The sequence below is a fragment of the Cebidichthys violaceus genome, unplaced genomic scaffold (genome assembly GCF_023349555.1).
Source record: "Cebidichthys violaceus isolate CVI_PGR_0920_01 unplaced genomic scaffold, fCebVio1.0.p SCAF_9, whole genome shotgun sequence".
In the NCBI taxonomy this organism is placed as follows: Eukaryota; Metazoa; Chordata; class Actinopteri; order Perciformes; family Stichaeidae; genus Cebidichthys; species Cebidichthys violaceus.
This window is the reverse complement of record NW_027176975.1, coordinates 9502052-9520922: the sequence shown is the minus strand read 5'-3', so window position 1 is coordinate 9520922 and position 18871 is coordinate 9502052. Positions and strand designations below refer to the sequence as shown.

Sequence of the window (18871 nt, the reverse complement as noted above, 5' to 3'; positions counted from 1 at the left end):
CCCTGAGAGAGAGAGAGAGAGAGAGAGAGAGAGAGAGAGAGAGAGAGAGAGAGAGAGAGAGAGAGAGAGAGAGAGAGGCGTACCAGCCGAGTTTTATTTTAGCCCCCATGAGGCACTGCAGATTTTGTCATACGGAGAAGCTGAAGTTTTGACAGCTTCCAGAAAGCTGTGGAGTTGGATTTTACAATCCTGTATTTAAGCTTTTTAGCCCCGTAGTTGTCTGTTTGTGAGTTTTCCTGTGAGACAACATCAGACATCAAAGTGAATGAGAGCAGTGGTATAAAAAGGTGAGCCAATGTTTAGGAGTAGCTGTCAAAACTGGATATCCTGTAAATGTGGAGTAAAACTAGGAAAAACTTTTGTTCTTCATGTTGGCATAAACCTATTCCAAAAAATACAAACCAAAGATAACATTGAGGTTGGATTACATTTTCTAAATTTAGTGATTTAGTAATATTTTCATTGGGTCATGATGTCCCCAAAACCCTGATCTGAATGTGTATTCTGTTGTAAAACATTGTCCAATTTAGGCACAATCCAAAAATACTCTCTCTCAGTCTCTCTCCATGTCAAGTATCTTCTGATCTCCCTGGTCTTCCGCCAGCTTATTCGTGATGGACATTTAGGGTTATAGCAGTTTTAAAAAGCGCCACTGAGATCTACATTTGCTTCGATTGTACTTCAAGGATAGTTCTTACATTCTTACAACCCTGCTTCAACTAAGATCCCAGAGTTCTCATCTTTTTCACCAAGGAATGTAAATTAAGTTGGGGACGTGACTTGAGAGTTTTGCATGACTCACTTCTCCCTGCTGCATCCACAGACTTGTGGAAGGAGAAGCTTCTGGTAATAGATCCACCACAGCTTTGTGCATACATCACATAGTAAACACCACATATTGTAGGGCTTTCAGAGGAACTTCTACGGATGTGTGCTATACAAATGCAAATGATGCAGGACACACCACTTCTCCCCCTGATCCTCACAGAGGAATGGAAAAGCAAGAAAGCACTCATATTGGTGCAAAGTTAAGTTTTTGATTCTCCTAAAACGTTTAATTAGTCTCAACCCGTGCGTGCACATGATACAAGCGCATAAAGCGAGAGGAAAAGCATCGTCGCGAGGGAGCATTTCTGCTCTGTGTGCACAAATGCGCACCCGCAAGCATGGGGTTGTGACCAGCGCAAGCTCGACCCTCCCGTCGTGCTCTCAACTGCTCAACACTGCCCAGGTGAAAAATAAATATGCTAAATATATTTAATCTTAGCATACTTGAGTATACTCTAGTATACTTGAAGCCCTACTAATCATCAGTATACTTAAAGAGTGCTATTTTGGAACAACTTATTTTGTACTTAGTAGATTTTAGTTGTGATTAAATACTAGTTATGGACAATTTGAAGTGTATTTAGTATATTTTTTTGTGCTAAATTGGAACAACTTAAAGTATACTTGGTACAATTTAAGTATATGACTGTATGTATTAATATACATGCTGATAGCCAACTTAAATTATACTTTTTTTGTGTTTTAAGTATATTTGAAATATATTAGGAGTATTTTACAAATATGTAAATATTACAATATTAATATATTTATATTGTAAAGTTATACTTTTGGCTTATTCCAATTACTAAGAAAGCACACTCTTATTACTATGCTATATTACTTTGTACACTACATACTTTTACATCACAATATTATAAATGTATTACCAGTATCCTAAATGCTGAATGAACTTCCCAGATAGTAATCAAACACTTTATTGAAATTCAAATATATTCTTAATATATTATATTTATAATAGTACATTGCAAATACACTGCCAAGAATTGTACTATTTGCAAATATATAAAATGTACCAACATCGTAAATCTAACAATTTGCAAATTAAAACTTTAAACACTTTCAAATAATTGTAATATAATGCATTTGAGAAATATAAGAGAAATATACTTAAGAGAGCAAAACATGTTCTGATTTAAGTTTACATGGTACATGTATTACTAAACAAAACAGAATGACCATGATTCAGATTAAAACACAGAAGAACCCTGAACCATCAAAAAGAATTGCACCGCTGCAGACTCTCACTCACTAAATAGAAACACAAACATGATCCACGTTATGTTCCTTTCATTTGGTTGAACTGCTCGTTCACTTACGTCTGATGATCGCTCGCACGGCCGAGGCTCTCGTCTGCGGAAACTCTTGAATAACAGCGTCTGTTAAGAGAAGATACGAGAGATGATGTCACACAGCATATTCATACAACATTTTCTTCTATTTTGACTACACACCAATATTATTTTTTGAACAGTAAATCAGGATTAACTTGAGGAACTATATCAATATGATATGCTAATATTCCTACCAGTGCAGGTCAAACATATTTCATCACTGGTGGTGTGTTTACCACGAACATGTGATCCTGCTGCTTTATAAATCACAGAAGCCTTAAATTGTCTACATACGACTCAAATTACCTACCTGTATTGGCCTGCACTTTGGCAACGTCCAGTTGTCTTTTAGGAGGTCCCACTTTCCCAGACTTCCCAGTCAGGGTGGACCAGTGGAAGGACCTCCTTTGTGAACACCAGGGCAGCCAGCTCCTGGCAAAAAAGGGTCATGCGTGATCGATTAAACTGTCACTGTGCTGCCAGCCAAGGTGTGCTGTATATGAGAGAACCAATGGAACACAATATACAGTTGGAAGATCTCTACCTACCTATTATGAATTGATAGACATTATTCACATATGAATATGACGAGCCGGATCTTCCTTCCAGCTCCTCCTCTATTGCTGACGACCATCATTATGTTGCCTGTGTATTTGTCAAGCTGTGCCAGGAACATGGCTTGACCAAAGTGGTTATACGCATGAATTCTGCATTTACCTGAAAAAAACAGTGAAAGAAATGTTTTATTGTTGTAGCTTGCAATGTTTAAGCAATTCATACCTACTTCCTACTGATTTTCCACACACCTTACATTCCCATACGCCCATTCACATATTCTACCTAAAGGAGAAAAAAAAACAACAAGGTCAAGATAGAGCCAACATTTCAGCAGAAAACTATGGCTTAGTTCATATAGAACTTATCAATGCCATCATATGTCATGTTACTCACCTGCATTGAGAGGTTGCCTGGACAAGACGTGATCTACTTTGTTGATTCGGCCCCGTAGTGTTGTACCTGAAAGTAATGGAAAATATTACAAGGTTAGTTTTCAACCAGAATGACAAATAACCAGCTGCAGAGGTGCGTCTGCCTGATCTTGCATTGTACATATTTTAATGTATATTATTCCATATTTCGTTGTCAATACACCAAATCGCATTCCCTGCATATGAAACCATAACATTAATTGGCAATAAATCGGATTTATTTTATTTATTTTTTCAGGCCACCGCAGTATAACGAGCCACTTATACTGTAATGTCAACCAATTGTGTAAACCTCTCTGCAGTTTAGCTCGTGCCGAGCTCGAGCAGCAGGTGCCAGCCGATTAAAATGTAGGTAGCCTGTGTTAGCAAATGACGCAGCCTGAGCGGCATTAGCATAACCGGCTATAGCCTAGATAACCATGAGCAGCAGAAGGGCGTTCCGCCTCGGGGCATCGTGAAACGAAGCCTAGTATCAGGCGCGGGTTGCGACAAGCCCCGCAGTGCACTACAACCAGCGTTGTTACCTTTCACGCGGTGTTTCTAGCTAGTGCTGAGCCAGATAGCAAGTGCTAGCGAACCACGATGTGACTATAGCCACATGGTGGAAGTTAGCTGTTGACGCACGCAGCCTGAGCGGCAGCAGCTTGGTGAGCAGAGTGTTCTCTACCGAAGGTCCTCTGCTTTGGAAGCAACGTCGCGACGAAGCCAGAGTATTTCACAATCAGCGCAACTATGCTAACCGGCGCCAAAGCCGCTAGCTCGTGCTAACTCACATAGCAGGCCATTCAGCATCCTCGGACACGTGCTAACCTAAATTCACCAACCTCTCAAATATAATTGTCAAAAGAACCATATCCGTCTTCGTAAAACAAATACTTCTAAAATAACATGTTACTTAAGATGGCAAATGATTGGACTTACCTTATAACTTGGTCCTGCTCGGTAGGTCAGAATCTGATCAGAATGCCAAGTCCACGCTCAGTCACGTGTCACAATTTTGATAATTTAAACAATTGGAAAGGTTATAAAGGGGCTTTCGGTGCATCATTCTTCTAATACACATAATCAATAATAATTAACATTTTCCTCAATAAATATACACATAATGTACTGAAATATAAGCATGAATAAGATGTACTAAAACGGCAAGATATCAAAATAGTTTAAAAATGTGCATCCGGTGCATTTGTTTCAATGGTAATTTAGAGCATACATTTTGAAATATAAAAAAATATGTTTGAAAACAAAGTTCAAAGAAGTACATTTAAGTAATTGCACAGAACTTTCACTTAAAGTATATTTTTTTATAATATATTTCTTGAAAGTATACTACAGTACAATTATTTTAAAGTGTGTTAAAAGTTGAATTTTGAAAATAGGTGAAAGCGTAACTTTTGTATGCTTTTTATATATTTACAGAAAGTACAATTCTTTGATAGTATATGTACTATTGAAAATGTCAGTATATTTTAAATACAAAAAAGTACATTTTTTTTTCGCCTGGGTGGCTCACTTGTCAAGTCACTTTTGAGACTTGGAGGTGGGAAAGGAATAGACAGTGGCTGATGTCTCTGCTCCAATGATAATGATCATGCACTTGCATGAATGACAGTTTTAACAAACACAAAATTGGACCACTTTGGTTGCAGTCTGAAGTCCTGCTATGACATAGACTCTGAGTTTTGCGTTTAAAGAGTTTTTAAATGGGTGGTATAAACACGAGCATTTTTGATCAGCCCATTGGTAGTCAAAAAAGGCTTGTCCTCTTGGTTCTTTTGTGAAAAGTCAGAGTGATAAGAAAATGACAAGAACTAAAATATGACATTGTATCATTCTTTTCCCTTGGTCCAGATGTCCAACACTACAGGTGTGAAAGCACCAACTAGTACTAACTAGTTATTTGTGAAGGCAAACAATAGTACAATAATTGAAATACTACAGTATTGATACCAATAATATTGTAACGTAATTTGCCAGCATGGTAGAAATATCATAATCAAATGTTTAAAAATGCATATAACAACAAAAATGCAACGTAACCAGACAATTGATGTTTAAACTTAAATGTATGAAGAGATTTGGAGAAAGCTCTTCAGCCTCTTAAAGTACTTTCTACCTCCTCACATAATAATTTGTAAGTAAGTGCACTACTAAGTGTACTTTTGTCTTGCCATCAGAGCCACAAATAATTTCACAAAGGACCTTTTAGTAGGTGGAGGAAATAATCTGAAATTCCAGGTTGAGAATGGGTTCCCTCTGAAGGTTTTGTAGGATGAAAGCTCTCAGAAGCGAGCAGCGGAATGTCTTGATAGGGTTTCAGCTCCATTTCCTCTCAAAATGCCATTCGTAATACTGTTCTTTGTTCATATTGGTATATTTTTTGCCTTATGCTGTATGTTTAATGCTGGACTATCTATTGCCATGTAACAGCACTTAATTAAAATCAATATAGAACAGCATGCCACTTCTCTTTCAATCTGAGGAAGCCTAAGGAGAAAGTGAGGGCAATAAACTGCTCCTACCATGACCAAAACAGAATTTAATGATCTGAGACAGAAATAGAAAGAAGGTGTATCTCCGGCACTGTATGCTTGACAGAGCTCCACAAATGAAATGTATTCCCATCAAGCAACTCAGTCCACAAACAATTTTCAAACAGTCATATATAGCCTGTATTTGACAAAGGCCCTTGCCAACGTACATGTCCAGCAATTCCTTCATTATCAGTTATTCTACACTATCAGCCAGGTTAACCGCTCTGGATATGCTTTGACCAAATGCATGACTTTAACCCCACCAGCAATATTAACTGTGCTGTGTTAAGTTCACACTAGGGACATGTGCACAGGCACATATCTGAGTTCAATTTCAGCTGGATTGTAGTCTTGACTGGAGTGATATAAAAGCTCTGGAGCCAGAGGGGTGTGTGTGTCGTTCTGGAATTTCTTTTTACTTTAACGTCCTTATAACTTCATGCTCTGGATGAGACCATTTATCTTGTTCCAAACTCCTCCCCTGAAATTGTTGTTAAAGTCAAATGTAGTAACAGCGTTTTGACCATGCATTAACTGTTATAATAAAGGTTAATCTTATGAATGTCTGCTGAAGAACTGAAGAACATGAGCACCTTGAACACCACTATGACCTTCTCATAGCCAGTGGCTGTGATTTAGTTTAAACACACCAACACTTACTTGGGATTTGCTTTGTCAGCAACAAGAGGATATAATTTAAAATTGATTGTGATTTCTGGTTGAGCATGGCTCTTATCAACAGCCCTGGGCAATCAGCGGCATTCATCTTGTGGTACTCAGGGAAAACACAAGCTTTTGAATTGTGGAGCGAAAGAAATCTTAAGTAAATGAAACCACGCTGTCTCAGTCTACCATGAAGTAATTTAGCTGCTCATTTTTGTTTTCTAATCATAAAGCTGTTGTCTTTCATATTCACAGTTTTTATTTTGTTACAATTTCATTCAAAGGGATGCAGGAGAAATGCTAAATAATGAAATCACCAATTCACATATTAACAAAACCCAATGAACATCTGGCACTAATTAAATATCCCTTTTGTTTGCAAACCTGAATGTCTGACAAGACTGATTGACTTGTCAGTGCTGTTTTTCTGCTGAATAGCAAACATGGAGCCTCTTCACCAGCCACAACCTGAATTCAGTACAGTCATACAGTAATTGGATCCTTCTGTTGGTTTCATTCAGACTTGAATTATATAAACGGCAAGTATTCTGCCCAGTAAATGGAGCATAATGGTAACTGGGTGGGGATACCTTGTATATGTATATCATGTTGCTTATCACTAAGGATTGAGCGTTTCGGTGCACCACTAAGTCTGTCTCCAGGGATTGTGAACAACTACGGAAAAAAAGACTTATCCGGTTTGAAGGTTGATCACGCTACGTACTGATTCCCATCAACTAAAATACCCAGAAGCACACTTTGCCCATTTGTGGGAATACATGTAAAGGAGCTGCATTTTACATTCTGAACATTAATACATTTTAGTCCGATTACTGACAGACTGACGGACATTACTTGGTGGAGATAGCGTGATGAAGCGTTTATTGTTTACATAATTTACGGGGAAGGCAAAATGTTGCCACACAGGAGAAAAAGGGAGGATTTTCGAGATTGTTGTTTCTCCGTCATTCCCGTCTACGGCAGTGGCCGTGGTGTATCAAAGTGCAGCTGCTGGCTACCGGTAAGCTATGCTGTGGCGTCTTTGAAGTGGTGCTGTTTTTTTCCCTTCGGGCGCGCGCACGCAGGTGGGGATGGTGAGAATAAAAAATACTCAAGAATCGCCAAGCCCGCTTTTGACTTTGACTTTGAAATCGAAAGCTGATTGAATCGAAATAATCAAAATTGTGACTAAATTGTCACAAAATACCAAATCTTCGATTGACTCTGTGCCATCATAGCTTACATGCTACAGTTGTATTTTGTATTGTTTAAAATATTTGTTGTTGTTTCATTTGTCCACTGTTAACGTATGCTTCTGTAGCCGATTTTCTGTGGAGATGTTTTCCGTGAAGTTCAGTGGCTATCATATACTCGTTAAGATGTGTAGATAAATTAAATCTGCATTTATCTGGAAAGGGATGCTCTATGAGGGGGGTGAAAAGGGGATTTGTTTTCTGAATATGAAAGATTTTTAATTTAAAGTGTCCGATTCCATGAGGAAGAAAGCTGGTATGAAATGCCATACTGCTGTTGGTGGGATGGCAACACAGCCTTTACAGTGCGCAATATCAACACAGTCAACTCTCGCTCTCTCTCTTACATCGACATGGTAGATTCTTGTCCTCATTTGCACATCAGTATCTGTTTGATCTCCATCAGCCATGCAAGTTAAAAGTGGCAGCCTTGCATTTGGGCCAGGGATGAAGAGACATGGATGTTTTAAGCACATCTGGGCATACATCATTATTCTTACCCTTTCGTTCTAATTAGTTAATTCAAAGGACATCTGTGTAACATCTACAACACATTAGTGTTTCCCCATGGATTTGCTCTGATACTAGTGCCAGCATAACCGCCATGTCAGTTCATTGTAGCATCTTTTGAACAATTACTGCAAATCCGTTTTATCTTGGCCTGTAACTTCGTGGAACAAGTTCATAATTTACCATCAATTCTCAGCACTCATGTGTATGAATAAGAAATTGTGGTTTTCAGTATTTCGGCATATTATGAGATGTGCCACAGCATCTGTGTTAATCGTGGGAATGCAGTGGGGAATTCACCGTCAGGCAATCAGTAAGAGATTCTTTTACTTTCTCATCCTACAGCAGGTCATTGAATTACTTTTCCCTTGCTTGCCTTTTAATACCTCAATGTATTTCATATAGATTTTGTCATAAGCCCCAATCAATACCTCCATGTGAGATTTGTGTTTGCTGCTAAAGGCAAGCAATAAGCTAAGCAAGTAAAAAGAGCAAGGGCTGCGGGACAGCTGTGACAAATAACTAACATTTAGTTTGCTGAAACATTCATAAATATTTGGCCTAAAAGCTACTTCTAATGAAGACACTGTTATTTTGATTCACTCATTATTATATTTTTTGTATTGTTTAACATCAAAATTCAGGTATGTAATGTACAAAATATTAGTGTGTATGTAATGTCAAGTATCACATTTTTTAATAACTTATCAAAGCTAACATTGTGCATCTCATTAAAGTATCACTTTTTTTTAGCTTTTCTGTATTTTGTCTGTCTCTATTCTCCTCCGACTGTCTCTTAATCACTATACTGGCAGGAAGGTACTATGCTAGCTAACAGCCAAAAGGTGTGATAGCAGGAAATGCATTCTGGGACTGGAACACACTGACACCCCAATTACCTGCTGGCAACGGCAGAGTTAGATCCTTGTAGTGTCCTTGGGTTGTGACATTTTCCCTTTCAGCTCCCCCTCAGATTTACTGGAATGAGCAGGGTTGCTGAGCAGGGCACTTTATAAATACATCTCCTCTCGATTACTGTGACCACCGGCCCTGGGCAGCTGAGTGTAGCTGGGATGGCTTCATCCCTTGAGATCCGTTCGCCATAGATCAAGGCTCCAAATGGCCGTCGTAACTCTGCTATCAATCTCTGTTATTGCCTGCCACTGATGCCAGTGTAAGGAACACACACAATGTGCTGCCATCTAATCAGTGTGGTGCCGATCACTGGATGGCAACATGAAACAATAGCTCTCGTGTCCCTTGTTACAGGTTGTGTACAGACTATGTCATCAGTTATCATTGAGCAATATTGTGTTCATAAAGCATGTAAACACATTTCTGAACCTCTATACCTCTACTCTATATACAAAAAGCTCAAACAAATCTATGCTATCTTCACATTCAAGGTTGTATACTGACATATGATATACATTAAAATGTAAGCAATTTCAATATCATTACAGCGTAAGTAACGCTAAGAGAGCAGAATGGAATGCGACCAAAATTCACTGAGATGCTTCAGGTGAATCAGCCAATCAGAGTGCAGCCTGAGGTGAAGGAGAGGGAGGGTTCAACGTTACTATTTTCTTTCACTTGCCTGGTTGGGCACATGGGTCAGAAATCTTCTTGTCCAAAGTCAAGTTTTACTTTTCCCATTGCAAATGTTTAAATTATTAGTGGTTAACAAATTACAACAAGTTAATGTCATGTTTAATCATTACATTAGTAATGGAGTTTCACCTACATCCAGTAACGCCACCCAACTAAACATGCTGGAAATGCTCGCTTGAGCTTCAACTTCCAACAGTCTCTAGCTGGCACCATTTTCTTGCAATGCCTCAAGGTTACTGCGTGTGCGACAGAGATGAGAAGGAAGTGAGATAACTGAATCCTTAGCTACTTCTATCATAAGCTCTGGAAAAAACAATGCGATTTATTCTTTTTTACCACTTGCTCGATCTGGCAGGTCATTTACTAGATTTACTAGCCCAAAATGGCTATTTTCCCTGCCCTGGTCATTTTTTATTGTTGAGCCCTACAGACTCTGTCCATCCATCTGAATGAACACCATTGATATTGTCATAGCACAATTTGTTTACTGTTCTGCCGTGAAAAAATATTCTGCTATCAAAACTTTAGTTTCACATCGCATTTCCTCCCCAGGCATGCGCCCCACCTGTCATGCATGAGAACTACTGGTGTAGTGGAAGGAATTAAAAATGTGTTGTTGTTTAGGAGTCAGAACATGGTCCGTACATGTCTGCACTATTTTAAGAAGATCTCTAATCAGCCAATAAGTGAAAACACGTGTGGATGCACCGTACCATAGGATGGTGAGAATTTTACCATATTTAAACTTGCATTTAAATCCACAAATTTGCATTGAAGTTTTTTTTCTGAAAAGTGGTTCAAGCTCCAGGGACATATGGGGTTCTGGGATGATAATTGCTCTTGTAAACACAAGTTTTGCTGCTACTGCACCTATGCATAATTCACGCAGTTAACTCCCAGCAATAGAATGTTAAACACCGGTTAAGTCTGCTTTGGCCTCCAGGCTTTTTACATTCACAACGGCAGAAGGTGCAATCTGTCAGCATATTCAGGTTACATTTGGACTACAGAGATGAAAGGAAAGAAGGCTGAAAATGATGAATGTAACGCAACAATGGCCCGTTTTTCCATAATGACACACACACACACACACACACACACACACACACACACACACACACACACACACACAAAAAGACTCACAAGATGAAAACAATACTAGCCACACACTGTCAAGACAACCTAGAGCCATTGTCTGGGAAAGTTTCCACAAGGGAATCCTCCCACAATGAGCAGCCTCCCCTGACCCACCACGAAAACTCACCGCTATAAATGAAATGGATGTGCTGGATTTATAACGAGACAAACGAGTGTCATTGCAAAACTGTATGTGGCATAATTATCGTTTCATGTCGATTATCTTGTTTTCATAATTGTTTGAAGCCAAAATCCTAATTGAAATTAAGATTTGATTAATTACACAAGCTGAGATAGTGCAAACCTTTGCACCAATGCTACTGTATGCTTAAAACAGTACTCCACCTATTTAGCATTGTGCTTTTACAACATTGTAAGACTCACAATGGATGGCTTATAAAAATGAACACTACATGGAGCAACATATTGTGTTTTTTATTCTCTTCTATTGTCCTTCATTGTACATTTTGTAGTCCAAATACTTTGCAGCATTTTTTTTCATACATTTCAAGAGAAATCTTCATCTAGTATAGCCTCCATTCTTTATCTCATTTTACTATTTTTTTCCCCCTTCTATTGCTGTATCTTAGGCTTGTAGCATATTTCCAACCCAATCAGTGTTTGTGATTATAGTGAGACACAATTTTGTTTTCAGAGCAGTTATACGTTACTGAGTACTCAGTGTTGTGATAGTTATCCACTTTCTTTCTTTTGTTGTTTTTCAGAATCGGAGACTCATTGGAAAAATAGCTTTCAAAACCAACCTAAATGAGCTCATTACGTTAAATGAGACATTTTCTAAAAGGTCGTGTATCCTTCATTAGTTTCATTTTTTCATAATAAATAATGACTTGTATTTTCCATTGAAGAAACTAACATAACCTCTGATTCATGAAAACCAAGGGGGCAAATGGCAGCTACTCGATATGTATGAGGGAACCTCTTTTCTCCATAAGTACCGCTCGCACTAAGGATGCCATGTCATCAACATACAATGCCAACCCAGTTCCAGTTCTGTGAGCTAGTCCAATTTAAAATTGTCTTAGACCTTCATATGGAACAACCCGAATGTGTGTTCAGAAGGCTCGACATTGTAAAGCCAGGTTGTCTTGTAAACACCTGACAATGAAAACGCCTATCGCTTAATTTTTTAGTTTTGCTCGCAATGTGGTTCAAGAGATGCCATTATTGGTTCTTCTATCTGTCAGCCCATTGGCCCAACAGGTTTTTTCAGATTGATTGATTGCAATGACATTTCATACAGATATTTCAAAAGGATGAACTTTGTTGACTTTTGACCCTTGATTTTTCATCTAGTTCAACTAATAAGACACCATTTCCACTTGTTCAACACTTCAGTTCATGACAGGATTCTATCCATCCATTTTTTTAAAAGAATCACATAACTCATTGTCATGGGGGTTTCGAGCATATCAACAATCAAAACAACGTATCCACTGTCACTGAAGTTCAAGGGCTAACCTTCATATCTTTAGACTGTGGGAGGAAACTAGAGCATGTGGTAAACATCCAAACTCAAAGAAATATGTGCTCCTTGTGTAGATATACAGGCATCTAATTTGAACCAGTTTGACATTTTGTGATACTGGTTCATATTTATACCCTGACAGCAAAGATTATTAAACTTCTAAAATCAATCAGACTATCATTCATCACACATATATTATACCCTTGAAGAAGTTGGCAACACAATGAAAAAATAAGGTTTTCTTTTTTTTTTTTAAATGAATCTGTGCTTGACTGGATTTGTACATTAATAGTATGAATAAAATGAGATGTCCGTTATACTCCTTAATATGCAATAGCTAGTGAACAGTGACAGAGAAAATGCTATTTGCTCACTATATGTCTCAGATGTCAGAATACATAGCATAGACACAAATAAATAATAATACAACAAATAAACACACAATTGGAGATAAAGTGCATGCACAGAGGCAACCACTGACACAAACACTGAACTGAACTCAACACTAATGCAATCACGTACAATGCAGCAGTGTAGCCTAAGCACATAAAGTATATATTTGCTGAACCCTGTTGCAATTTTGTGTTACCTTGCTTACCCAAGGGCTATTTTAATAGAGCAATTACTCCATCACCGAATGTACTCGTAATATCTTTGAGCAACAAAGTGCCTTTATCTTAAACAGGTCTCCTTACACAAGTAAAGAGTCAAAAGTTTTTCCATTAACCTTGATAAAGAAAAAACACTATTCAGCGGTGATTGGAAAGAGACAATTACAACATTTACAATGAGCCCGGCAGTGATACACTTAGCCTTTTCTTTAGACCTTCCCGGTTGTCTCTCTATTTGTGAACATAGCAATACTTGTGATTTCTTCTATATTTTTGCTCACAGAAAACCACCTATTATGACAAAACAGAGAGCTTTGGTGAAACTGAACTGAACTTAGCAGTAATTGAATGATCACAATGTTGGGCTTCTGTACAGAACCTCTTCATATGTGGATTTTCTAAGTACCTTTTGTAGAGCAGGGCCTCCACAGTCAATCACCTGCACAATTTCAGTGCAGCTTTTCCTCAATGAAAGAAATGGGCAAGATTACTAAAACTCAAATAAACTGGACTCGGGCAAAAATAAATTATGGAGTTGAAGTCAGGCATGTTTTATTACTATTGTTTTACACGTTTAAATGCATTTCTTATTGGTTTTATTTGCCAATGAGAATAACTAAATTTGTTTAAATCCAAATGTAAACAAAAGGTTGACCTGACGTTGGTATATTTAGAATTCATTGACACTTTTTGCTACTATTTGCTTATCTAGACATACTGTAATAAACAACAGCTCTGAATTACTGTAATCTCAAAACAAGGCTGACATAAGTCTTTGTTAAGGCATTATTTGTATACAAAGGAAATAAAAGAACACACAGTGTATTTCTTGGTCACAGTGGACCCTCACAGTCTCACAGGCGTATGGACAGCATGATGTGTGTTGTTGGTCAGTGTGTGGGATGAGGTTTCTAAGCTACTGTTAGCTTGATTTCATGTGGGCGGGGAGAAGAATAACAACCGGATAATGTTGTAAACTACCAACAGTAGGTGACTGTGAGCCTTCATATGAAGCTGGTTTTAAATTAAGGAGGACATTTAACAACGTGACAGTGTAGGGAAGAGAAAACAAATAGGCATATCAATTATGTTATAGTGAATGTTGTTGTTTCTCTGAGCTCCTAGCAAATGGCATTGCATCAGCAAGCAAAAGGCAAATGGAGAGATGAGCCATAATATCATATCCAGGAGCATGTCACACAGATGACATGCCACAGATGTCACAGATGGAGGATAATAATGGCTCCTATTCTCCTTGTAAACTCATCATGTACATGATGTTGCCAGGTTTCACAGTGGGTAGCTCTTTGTGTTGTTCTTTACTTGGCTCAAAAGGCAAAATATAAATATATAAAAAACTGTAATACTAAGAATATTTGAAAAAAGTAGCCCCTATTGTATTATCTTATTTTGTTAACTTAATTTTTTGGGGGCAGATCAGTCAAAATTTAAATATGGAATAATATACTAAACATAAACCGGCAAAGGGGGGAAATATCATATATAACCAGAAAAAACAAAATGTAATTTACCTTTAGAAGAGTGTTTTTAGTATGGAGTAGACTGACTGAGTGTGTCCAGTAAAGAGGGGGGGTTTGGAAACCATAACAGCAAAGGCTTGGACCTTGAGTGGTGAACAGCCAGATGGTGTCAAATAATGAAATACACGAGACATTGCAGGACGGGTTAAATAAGTGAGATTAATGTTGTATACAATTCAGCAATATAAATACAAACACTTCAATCTGATCTCATGTTTGTTGTACATGTAAACAGTGGTACTCAGGAAAAATCTGAGTATAAATACACTCCATTCATCTAAATTACCCACACATCACTGGAACACGATTAGAGCTTGCTAGCTAGCCACTTTTCCAGCATACATGCTTGATACTGCCAGCTTTTGTCAGTGGCATCAACAGTGTTTGCTCTAATTTTCAGTGCTTTGAAAAATAAACCAGCTTCACCAAAAACAAACAAACATGCCGCAAACAGTACATGTTTGATTCAGTATTTTCATCTGCCACTGAATCCTGCTGGCCTCTTTGCTTTTCCTTTTGCAACTCAAAATAACTGCCTTGTCCACAAATTGACAGATCACCAAAAATGTTTTAGTTTCTTTCAATCGGATTGATGCAAAAAGCACAACAGAGAGAAGCCTGGAGAAGCAGCTGAACTCAAAGTAGGACATATCAGGCTCATCAGGTGATAAATACTGGGATCAGAACCTTTTTGTGTCAAACACTGGCTCAGCTCAGCAGGCCAGAATCAGCAGACTTACTGGCTTCATGCCAGCTGCCATTAACAACTCCTATTTTAGGACATGCTGCTATGTGTGAAAGTTTCCATTTTTATTTGTGTATTTATTCATCCACTATTTGTTTATGGGACTGATATCAATATGTAATTCTAAATATGCCAATTTCTAATAATCTTGCCCCTTTCAAAACATCTGCCAGTGCTTCCACATGATTTATTTCATCACCCTGTGCTGATGCTGCAAAGCTTTATTTTATATCTGAAAGAAATCCTTGTGGGCTTGTGCTACAGAAAGTCATTTTTAACAGAGGAAATTTATTTTTTTCACTCCACTGTTGATCTTTTTCTTACCCTGGGGATAAGTGATGAAAAGTCTTGTAGTGATAGTTGTGTGTATTTTTCTCATAATTTTTCCTTGTGACACAGCGCTGAAGACTTCTTCAGAAAGCATTTAGAACGCCAAAACTGCACGGGAAAACCTCAACACCAGATTTAGTGGATGCATTTGTCAGGATTTATTGAAGACGTTAACTCAAAAGATCAACCACTACATTTATAGAAAAAAAAAAGTATAGTGCAGGTCAGCAAGGCAACAACTGAACCGCACTTCTTGTTTTTTCTCGTCTCCCAACCAAATTGAAATACATGAGAATACAATCAGTCAGTGGTCAAGCACACATTAGAAGAAAATGTAACCTTCTCACAAATAGGACATTTTTCATTAAACTCATATTTGACATCTACCGCAAATATATTGTTATTGATTTTCCTCGGCTGGGCTAAGGCCACTTTATACTGACTGCTGTTGCTCTGTCTGTGCCAGCACAATGAGATTGACAGAGGCTTTATGTGGCCAGGCAGCCAACTAGGCGACATAATAAATCTGACAATAGGAAATTAGTCATTTTATTGGGCAAAAAAAAAGAGTAGAAGAAGAGAAAATGAAAGTAGAAGAGTCAAGAAAAGCGTTGTAAACCACTAAGCTTGTTAAAGTTCTGACAGCTCACCTGGCGGGTGCCAGAGGCCCCAAATCCATTCAATAAGATGAACAGGAACACTTCCAGTTGTTTGTCTTTCACGGAGAATCCATTAAAAAGTTCCCTCTCCTCTGGTTTACAGTGCATTCTACTTGTACCCAATAAATCACGCCCCTGTCTTGGGCTTCTGCCTACTGTGTTCTCCCATTTGTACTGAGTCATCTTAACAATGTACCTGGTGCAGAGTTATCATATATTGCAAGGGATGATGATGGGGAACATCAATCAAACACAACAAAAAATCAAATTAACCTAGGGGCTTCAAGAGCTGCAGGAAGAAAAAAAACTATATAACAGATGGAAAAAGATACATTCAATGAGGCATATTCTTGCAAGGAAGAAAATATGAATCTTTACATCAATAAATCATTAACCCCTTTCTCCAGTGCTCCGCGTTGTATGGAGGCCGGCATAGAAGATATTTTTGTGAATGAACAAGCAATGTTTTTCTGCTGCTCAAAACCCCTTTACAATACAGAATACGATCTTGAAGGTCAGTTGGCTCTGTGCATGCAGCATGCTTTACCCAAACAAAGTGCAATGCTGCAAATGGACAATCTGCTTCACATTGTTGTTTGGATACACTCCAGATAGATTTTTGGACACATAAATTTCTATGCATCTCATTTTCTGATTGTTAGTACTAATGTATATGTTTGTAGCTCAAACAGATTATCTATTGAAAAACACATTTTGGAGAGGTTTTGCACAAAAAAGCATGATGTATAACTGTATAACCTTTGTACTTTTACACATCAACCTGAAATTTGAAGTCATGTCGGAACCAGGAAATGTAGAATGTATACGTTTTATAATTCATATTTTAGAAGCAAAATCCTTTAATATTTTATATTACTAAAAATGTCTTACATTTTCATGGATATAAGAATGTTATTTAAGTTAAACATGTATCAAGTGTCTTCTTCTACTTTATAATTAGGCTGTTCATTTTGTGTCACATAGAAGACTGAGAGTGTTAAGGTGCAGAAATGACTGGAATGAGATGTTCAAAGGTGGTTCCCAAAGCAACATGGTTTTAATTGAAGTAACATGATTATAATTTCACCCTTGTGTTGCAGATCCAGTGAGAATACTAATTTGCAGCTGAAGGAGAATTGTAAAAAGTGAATGTGAATGTAATCGAGCAATAGAGTATAGCGGAGATTCTACCAGGCCAATATCATTTTTGATTTGCTCAATCATCTTTTCCATCAGCTTCCCCGCCTCTGCTCTTTCTCTCTCCCTCGCACACATACATTCACTCAAATTAAAAATAGTACAATAAAAGTCTAATTGAAGCAACCAAATGCTATTTATGTTTAGACAACGGCAACATCGCAACATTCAACTCTTTTCTGGGTGCACAGTTCCAGTGCTTTATTCACCTTTCAGAAAAGACAGGACTCAAGAGAGAGAAAGAAATTGAGCCCCAGCCAAACTCCATTCTAATGAGGACAGTGAATTTGGATGAGTAAGTATCCAATTTCAGAATCACCAGAAATCCACCATCTCACTGATTACAGAGGCATCAGATTGCTACCTCGCATACTTCACACCCTCGGGGCAGAGATTAAATGTGAAATTATTGGACATCTGTCATATTAAAGAAAGTTAAAATGTCCCTGGGTCTTTTGAGACTACCAGAAATGAAATTACAATGACATGACAAAATGGAAGCAGGTGAGGCAGTCGTGGAACCTGTCAGTGCTGCAATATCAAAAAGTATTAAATCTGATGTTTTACAGCAAATTCCTCCTCTCCCTCTCTTTATGTCTCTGCGTCTCACTCTTTCTGTCTGGCTGCGTCTCACTCAAATACACAATGTACTTCTTTCTCTGTCCTTTTGTATCTCTTTCTCTGCCTTGTTAATTCTGTCATAAATCATCCTTTGAAAGTGACAGGAGTGCTTTTGATTGTGATCTTGCAGCTTCCTTGTTTGATAGTGTTCATTCCTTGATTTAGCCCTTTTCACCGAACATATATCAAGCCTTCCTTCACCGCAAATGCCGAATAAGGGCTTTTGAATGGACCCTGGTTTAAAGTTCTCCTTGATTCAAAGTGCTGCGTTTTAACAAATACTTCAGTCTCTATCTTTCCTTAGATTTCCTTCTTTATTTATCAGAGCTGTCTGGAATCTGCTTCACTCTGATGTGAATGTGTTGCATGGAGGATCTGCAAGCTGATTAATTGCATCTCTAACAGACTCTACCTCAGGGGTTACTGGAATAGTCTTGATTTAAGCTCTAGCAGTATTTTACCCATAATGCAAAGAGTAAGGTCACTGCAAGGGAGTCTGCAGGGGAAGGGAGCAGGAGAACGAGGGATTGAACACCAGATGATGGATGCAGATGGTAATTCAACAACATTCCCTCAAGGACAAGGAGCTTGGCCTTAAAGTAAAAAGAAAATACGTAAATAGATATCACTTAATGAGACAGACGCATCAAGTCATAAACTTAAAACTTTGTTGGTATTAAAGCTGTAACGGAGTGAGATGTATTGCCTTTAAGTGCAGCAGGTACGGCCCAGAGTGGTGCCAAGAGAACATATTGGGACATTTATAAAAGCTCCAATCTCTCCCAAGAAAATTCAAGACCA

The 18871-nt window shown here is 38.1% G+C and overlaps 1 long non-coding RNA gene across 1 annotated transcript; it reads right to left on the bottom strand.

The window, feature by feature from the left end:
* Positions 1 to 2146: 2146 nt before the first annotated feature.
* Positions 2147 to 3993, bottom strand: LOC137867511 (uncharacterized). The gene is made up of 6 exons (XR_011102180.1): positions 3694 to 3993; positions 3132 to 3197; positions 2987 to 3020; positions 2729 to 2897; positions 2491 to 2612; positions 2147 to 2225 (listed from the first exon to the last, which is right to left on the bottom strand). It is a non-coding gene; the product is annotated as an uncharacterized lncRNA (long non-coding RNA).
* Between the last annotated feature and the right edge of the window lie 14878 nt (positions 3994 to 18871).